This window comes from Penaeus vannamei, chromosome 3 (assembly GCF_042767895.1).
Source record: "Penaeus vannamei isolate JL-2024 chromosome 3, ASM4276789v1, whole genome shotgun sequence".
NCBI classification, from domain to species: Eukaryota; Metazoa; Arthropoda; class Malacostraca; order Decapoda; family Penaeidae; genus Penaeus; species Penaeus vannamei.
In genome coordinates, this window is record NC_091551.1 from 33,692,686 (window position 1) to 33,700,185 (window position 7,500).

The following is a 7,500-nucleotide window of genomic DNA, read 5'->3' on the forward strand; positions in this document are numbered from 1 at the left end:
GATACGTTACGTTAGGTTAGGTTAGGTTAGACTCAAATTTAACCAGGAGACTCCAAATTTCGTTTTCTCACATAAACTTGATCGTAAATAAGTTTAATCCACGATGATTTACATTACCTGGAATTTTGTAAGGTTAGGTTAGGTTACGTTAGGTTAGGTTAGGTTAGGTTAGGTTTGACTCAAATTTAACCAGGAGACTCCAAATTTCGTTTTCTCACATAAACTAGATCGTAAATCAGTTTAATCCACGATAGGTTATATTACCTGGAATTTGGTGAGGTTAGGTTATGTTACTCTACGTTACGTTAGGTTAGGTTAGATTAAGTTAGGTTAGGTTATTTTAGACTCAAATTTAACCAGGAGACTCCAAATTTCGTTTTCCCACATAAACTTAATCGTAAATCAGTTTAATCCACGATAGGTTACATTACCTGTAATTTGGTGAGGTTAGGTTACGTTTCGTTAGGTTAGGTTAGGTTAGGTTAGGTTAAACTCCAATTTAACCAGGAGGCTTGAAATTTCGTTTTCTCACATTAACTTGATCGTAAATCAGTTTAATCCACGATAGGTTACATTACCTGCAATTTGGTGAGGTTACGTTAGGATACGTTACGTTACGTTAGTTTAGGTTAGGTTAGGTTAGATTCAAATTTAACCAGGAGACTCCAAATTTCGTTTTCTCACATAAACTTGATCGTAAATCAGTTTAATCCACGATAGGTTACATTACCTGCAATTTGGTGAGGTTAGTTTAGGTTACGTTAGGTTAGGTTAGGTTAGGTTAGGTTAGACTCAAATTTAACCAGGAGACTCCAAATTTCGTTTTCTCATATAAACTTGATCGCAAATCAGTTTAATCCACGATAGGTTACATTACCTGCAATTTAGTGAGGTTACGTTACGTTAGGTTAGGTTAGGTTAGGTTAGGTTAGACTCAAATTTAACCAGGAGACTCCAAATTTCGTTTTCTCACATTAACTTGATCGTAAATCAGTTTAATCCACGATAGATTACATTACCTGCAAAATCGTGAGGTTAGCTTATGTTACGTTACGTTGGGTTAGGTTAGGTTAGGTTAGACTCAAATTTAACCAGGAGAGTCCAAATTTCGTTTTCTCACATAAACTTGATCGTAAATCAGTTTAATCCACGATAGGTTACATTATGTGCAATTTGGTGAGGTTACGTTAGGTTAGGTTAGGTTAGGTTAGATTCAAATTTAACCAGGAGACTCCAAATTTCGTTTTCTCACATTAACTTGATCGTAAATCAGTTTTATCCACGATAGGTTACATTACCTGCAATTTGGTGAGGTTAGGTTAGGTTACGTTACGTTAGGTTAGGTTAGGTTAGGTTAGGTTAGATTCAAATTTAACCAGGAGACTCCAAATTTCGTTTTCTCATATAAACTTGACCGTAAATTAGTTTAATCCACAATAGGTTACATTACCTACAATTTGGTGAGGTTAGGTTACGTTACGTTACGTTAGATTAGGTTAGGTTAGGTTAGGTTAGACTCAAATTTAACCAAGAGACTCCAAATTTAGTTTTCTCACATAAACTTGATCGTAAATCAGTTTAATCCACGATAAGTTACATTACCTGCAATTTGGTGAGGTTAGGTTAGGTTACGTTATGTTATGTTAGGTTAGGCTAGGTTAGGTTAGGTTAGACTCAGATTTAACCAGGAGACTCCAAATTTCGTTTTCTCACATTAACTTGATCGTAAATCAGTTTAATCCACGATAAGTTACATTACCTGGAATTTGGTGAGGTTACGTTAGGTTACGTTACGTTACGTTAGTTTAGGTTAGGTTAGGTTAGATTCATATTTAACCAGGAGACTCCAAATTTCGTTTTCTCATATAAACTTGACCGTAAATCAGTTTAATCCACTATGGGTTACATTACCTGCAATTTGGTGAGGTTAGGAAAGGTTACGTTACGTTAGGTTATATTAGGTTAGGTTAGGTTAGACTCAAATTTAACCAGGAGACTCCAAATTTCGTTTTCTCACATAAACTTGATCGTAAATCAGTTTAATCCACGATAAGTTACATTACCTGCAATTTGGTGAAGTTAGGTTAGGTTACGTTATGTTATGTTAGGTTAGGGTAGGTTAGGTTAGGTTAGACTCAGATTTAACCAGGAGACTCCAAATTTCGTTTTCTTACATAAACTTCATCGTAAATCAGTTTAATCCACGATAGGTTATATTACCTGCAATTTGGTGAGGTTAGGTTAGGTTACGTTAGGTTAGGTTAGGTTAGATTAGGTTAGGTTTGACTCAAATTTAACCAGGAGACTCCAAATTTCGTTTTCTCACATAAACTTGATCGTAAATCAGTTTAATTCACGATAGGTTACATTACCTGTAATTTGGTGAGGTTAGGTTAGGTTAGGTTAGGTTAGGTTAGGTTAGGTTAGACTCAAATTTAACCAGGAGGCTCCAAATTTCGTTTTCTCATATTAACTTAATCGTAAATCAGTTTAATCCACGATAGGTTACGTTACCTGCAATTTTGTGAGGTTAGGTTAGGTTACGTTACGTTACGTTACGTTAGGTTAGGTTAGGTTAGGTTAGGTTAGGTTAGGATAGACTCAAATTTAACCATGAGACTCCAAATTTCGTTTTCTCACATAAACTTAATCGTAAATCAGTTTAATCCACGATAGGTTACGTTACCTGCAATTTTGTGAGGTTAGGTTAGGTTAAGTTACGTTAGATTAGGTAAGGTTAGGTTAGGTTAGGTTAGGTTAGACTCATATTTAACTAGGAGACTCCAAATTTCGTTTTCTCACATAAACTTGATCGTAAATCACTTTAATCCAAAATAGGTTAAATTACCTGCAATTTGGTGAGGTTAGTTTAGGTTACGTTACGTTACGTTTGGTTAGTTTAGGTTAGGTTAGACTCAAATTTGACCAGGAGACTCCAAATTTCGTTTTCTCAAATATACTTGATCGTAAATCGGTTTAATCCACGATAGGTTCCATTACCTGCAATTTGGTGAGGTTAGGTTTGGATACGTTTGGTTAGGTTAGGTTACGTTAGGTTAGGTTGGGTTAGTTTAGACTCAAATTTAACCAGAAGACTCAAAATTTCGTTTTCTCACATAAACTTGATCGTAAATCTTTTTAATCCACGATAGGTTACATTACCTGCAATTTTGTGACTTTAGGTTTGGTTACGTTACGTTAGGTTAAGTTATGTTAGGTTAGGTTAGACTCAAATTTAACCAGGAGACTCCAAATTTCGTTTTCTCACATAAACTTCATCGTAAATCAGTTTAATCCACGATAGGTTACATTACCTGCATTTTAGTGAGGTTAGCTTATGTTACGTTAGGTTAGATTAGGTTAGACTCAAATTTATCCAGGAGACTCCAAATTTCGTTTTCTTACATAAATCTGATCGTAAATCAGTTTAATCCACGATAGGTTACATTACCTGCAATTTGGTGAGGTTAGGTTAGGTTACGATACGTTAGGTTAGGTTAGGTTAGGTTAGGTTAGGTTAGACTCAAATTTAACCAGGAGACTCCAAATTTCGTTTTCTCACATAAACTTGATCGTATATCAGTTTAATCCACGATAGGTTACATTACCTGCAATTATGTGAGGTTAGGTTAGGTTACGTTAGGTTAGGTTAGGTTAGGTTAGGTTAGGTTAGATTCAAATTTAACCAGGAGACTCCAAATTTCGTTTTCTCACATAAGCTTGATCGTAAATCAGTTTAATCCACGATAGGTTACATTACCTACAATTTGGTGAGGTTAGGTTAGGTTACGTTACGTTCGGTTAGGTTAGATTAGGGTAGGTTAGACTCAAATTTATCCATGAGACTCCAAATTTCGTTTTCTCACATAAACTTGATCGTAAATCAGTTTAATCCACGATAGGTTACATTACCTGCAATTTGGTGAGGTTAGGTTACGTTACGTTAGGTTAGGTTAGGTTAGGTTAGGTTAGGTTAGAGAGATTTAACCAGGAGACTCCAAATTTGATTTTCTCACATAAACTTGATCGTAAATCAGTTTAATCCACGATAGGTTACATTACCTGCAATTTGGTGAGGTTAGTTTCGGTTACGTTACGTTAGGTTAGGTTAGGTTAGGTTATACTCAAATTTAACCAGGAGACTCCATTTTTCGTTTTCTCACATAAACTTGATTGTAAATCAGTTTAATCCACGATTGTTTACATTACCTGGAATTTGGACAGGTTAGGTTAGGTTACGTTAGGTTAGGTTAGGTTAGGTTAGGTTAGGTTAGACTCAAATTTAACCAGGAGACTCCAAATTTCGTTTTCTCACATAAACTTGATCGCAAATCAGTTTAATCCACGATAGGTTACATTACCTTCAATTTTGTGAGGTTTGGTTAGGTTATGTTACGTTAGGTTAGGTTAGGTTAAGTTAGGTTAGACTCAAATTTAACCAGACCCCAAATTTAGTTTTCTCACATAAACTTGATCGTAAATAAGTTTAATCCACGATAATTTACATTACCTGCAATTTTGTACGGTTAGGTTAGGTTACGTTAGGCTAGGTTAGGTTAGGTTAGGTTAGGTTAGACTCAAATTTAACCAGGAGACTCCAAATTTCATTTTCTCACATAAACTCGATTGCAAATCAGTTTAATCCACGATAGGTTACATTACCTTCAATTTTGTGAGGTTTGGTTAGGTTATGTTACGTTACGTTAGGTTAGGTTAGGTTAGACTCAAATTTAACCAGGAGACTCCAAATTTCGTTTTCTCACTTAAACTTGATCGTAAATCAGTTTAATCCACGATAGGTTATATTACCTGAAATTTGGTGAGGTTACGTTACGTTACGTTACGTTACGTTAGGTTTGGTTAGGTTAGGTTAGACTCAAATTTAACCAGGAGACTCCAAATTTCGTTTTCTCACATAACCTTGATCGTAAATCAGTTTAATCCACGATAGGTTACATTACCTGCAATTTGGTGAGGTTAGGGTAGGTTACGTTACGTTAGGTTAGGTTAGGTTAGGTTAGGTTAGATTCAAATTTAACCAGGAGACTCCAAATTTCGTTTTCTCACATAAACTTGATCGTAAATCAGTTTAATCCACGATAGGTTATATTACCTACAATTTGGTGAGGTTAGGTTAGGTTAGGTTACGTTAGGTTAGGTTACGTTAGGTTAGGTTAGGTTAGGTTAGACTCAAATTTAATCATGAGACTCCAAATTTCGTTTTCTCACATAAACTTGATCGTAAATCAGTTTAATCCAAGATAGATTACATTACCTACAATTTGGTGAGGTTAGGTTACGTTACGTTAGGTTAGGTTAGGTTAGGTTAGACTCAAATTTAACCAGGTGACTCCAAAATTCGTTTTCTCACATAAACTTGATCGTAAATCACTTTAATCCACGATAGGTTACATTACCTGAAATTTGGTGAGGTTAGGTTAAGTTACGTTACGTTAGGTTAGTTTAGGTTAGGTTAGGTTAGACTCAAATTTAACGAGGAGACTCCAAATTTCGTTTTCTCACATAAACTTGATCGTAAATCTGTTTAATCCACGATAAGTTACATTGCCTGCAATTTGGTGAGGTTAGGTTACGTTACGTTACGTTAGGTTAGGTATGGTTAGGTTAGGTTAGGTTAGACTCAGATTTAACCAGGAGACTCCAAATTTCGCTTTCTCACATAAACTTCATCGTAAATCAGTTTAATCCACAATAGGTTATATTACCTGCAATTTGGTGAGGTTAGGTTAGGTTACGTTAGGTTAGGTTAGGTTAGGTTAGGTTAGACTCAAATTTAACCAGGAGACTCCAAATTTCGTTTTCTCACATAAAATTGATCGTAAATCAGTTTAATCCACGATAGGTTACATTACCTGTAATTTGGTGAGGTTAGGTTAGGTTACGTTAGGTTAGGTTAGGTTAGGTTAGGTTAGGTTAGGTTAGACTCAAATTTAACCAGGAGGCTCCAAATTTCGTTTTCTCACATGAACTTGATCGTAAATAAGTTTTATCCACGATAGGTTACATTACCTGCAATTTGGTGAGGTTAGGCTAGGTTACGTTACGTTAGGTTAGGTTAGGTTAGGTTACTCTCAAATTTAACCAGGAGACTCCAAATTTCGTTTTCTCACATAAACTTGATCGTAAATCAGTTTAATCCACGATAGGTTACATTACCTGCAATTTGGCGAGGTTAATTTAGGTTACGTTAGGTTAGGTTAGGTTAGGTTAGGTTAGGTTAGGTTAGGTTAGGTTAGGTTAGATTCAAATATCACCAGGAGACTCCAAATTTCGTTTTCTCACATAAAATTCATCGTAAATCAGTTTAATCCACGATAGGTTACATTACCAGCAATTTGGAGAGGTTAGGTTACGTTACGTTACGTTAGGTTAGGTTAGGTTAGGTTAGGTCAGATTCAAATTTAACCAGGAGACTCCAAATTTCGTTTTCTCACATAAACTTGATCGTAAATCAGTTTAATCCACGATAGGTTACATTACCTAAAATTTTGTGAGGTTAGGCTTGGTTACGTTACGTTAGGTTAGGTTAGGTTAGGTTAGGTTAGGTTAGGTTAGGTTAGACTGAAATTTAACCAGGAGACTCCAAATTTCGTTTTCTCACATAAACTTCATCGTAAATCAGTTTAATCCACGGTAGGTTACATTACCTACAATTTGGAGAGGTTAGGTTACGTTACGTTACGTTAGGTTAGGTTAGGTCAGTTTAGGTTAGACTCAAATTTAACCAGGAGACTCCAAATTTCGTTTTCTCACATAAACTTAATCGTAAATCACTTTAATCCACGATAGGTTATATTACCTGAAATTTGGTGAGGTTACGTTACGTTACGTTACGTTAGGTTAGGTTTGGTTAGGTTATGTTAGACTCAAATTTAACCAGGAGACTCCCAATTTAGTTTTCTCACATAAACTTGATCGTAAATTAGTTTAATCCACGATAAGTTACATCACCTGCAATTTCGTGAGGTTAGGTTTGGTTAGGTTACGTTAGATTAGGTTAGGTTAGGTTAGGTTAGACTCAAATTTAACCAGGAGACTTCAAATTTCGTTTTCTCACATAAACTTGATCGTAAATCAGTTTAATCCACGATAGGTTACATTTCCTGCAATTTGGTGAGGTTAGGTTAAGTTACGTTACGTTTGGTTAGGTTAGGTTAGACTCAAATTTAACGAGGAGAATCCAAATTTCGTTTTCTCACATAAACTTGATCGTAAATTAGTTTAATCCATGATAGGTTACATTACCTGCGAAATCGTGAGGTTAGGTTAGGTTACGTTACGTTAGGTTAGGATAGGTTAGGTTAGGTTAGACTGAAATTTAACCAGGAGGCTCCTAATTTCGTTTTCTCACATAAACTCTATCGTAAATCAGTTTAATCCACGATAGGTTACATTACCTGCAATTTTGTGAGGTTAGGTTCGGTTAAGATAGATTAGGTTAGGTTAGGTTAGGTTAGGTTAGGTTAGACTCAAATTTAA